At 40.8% G+C, this 655-nt stretch overlaps 1 pseudogene; it reads right to left on the bottom strand.

Moving 5' to 3' along the window:
- Positions 1–536: 536 nt before the first annotated feature.
- Positions 537–655, bottom strand: LOC111737048 (annotated as a pseudogene).

Genomic DNA, 655 nt, shown 5'->3' on the forward strand with positions numbered 1-655 from the left:
TTCTTACCTTGTCCTGCTCACAAGTTTTGGTTGGCAGTTCAAACATCTTTGAGTAATAGAAAAATTTAAAAACAACAAAGTCAGTATCTGGGAAATGTGGTGTTTAGGGGTTAAGAAAATCAAACTATAGGCTCCTTGGGGAAAATTTATAATTTAATTTTTTAATTAAAAACTAAAAAGTTTGAGTGCTCGACCTGGGTTCAAAACCTGACTTGGAATCTGTGACCTCGGGCATGTCATTTCACCTCTCTGAGCCTCAGTTTCTTCATCTGGAAAATGGAGATAAAGGCCGTTGGAAGGAGTCACTGAGCTCCGAGGCTCTTGCTAACTCTGTTACTGTCTGTTTAAGACCAGCCCGAGGGGAACCGGAAGAATAGAGAGAGCACATCCCAAACCCCCTCCAAATCCTTGCTCCTTTAGCTAACATGTTCTTTTGTTAACTTTTTTTCTTTCTTTCTTTTTTTTTTTTTTTTAGGTGAGACAACCCTTGGTTGATCTATCTATCTATCTATCTATTTATTTATTTATATTTTTTACACCTACAGCACCTGGTCTTCCTAGGTAGTCCCCCATCGATGTACTAACCAGGCCGGACCCTGCTTAGCTTCCGAGATCAGACAGGATCGGGCTTGCTCAGGGTAGCATGGCCATAGAC

This window comes from Pteropus vampyrus, unplaced genomic scaffold (genome assembly GCF_000151845.1).
Source record: "Pteropus vampyrus isolate Shadow unplaced genomic scaffold, Pvam_2.0 Scaffold23, whole genome shotgun sequence".
Classification (NCBI taxonomy): domain Eukaryota; kingdom Metazoa; phylum Chordata; class Mammalia; order Chiroptera; family Pteropodidae; genus Pteropus; species Pteropus vampyrus.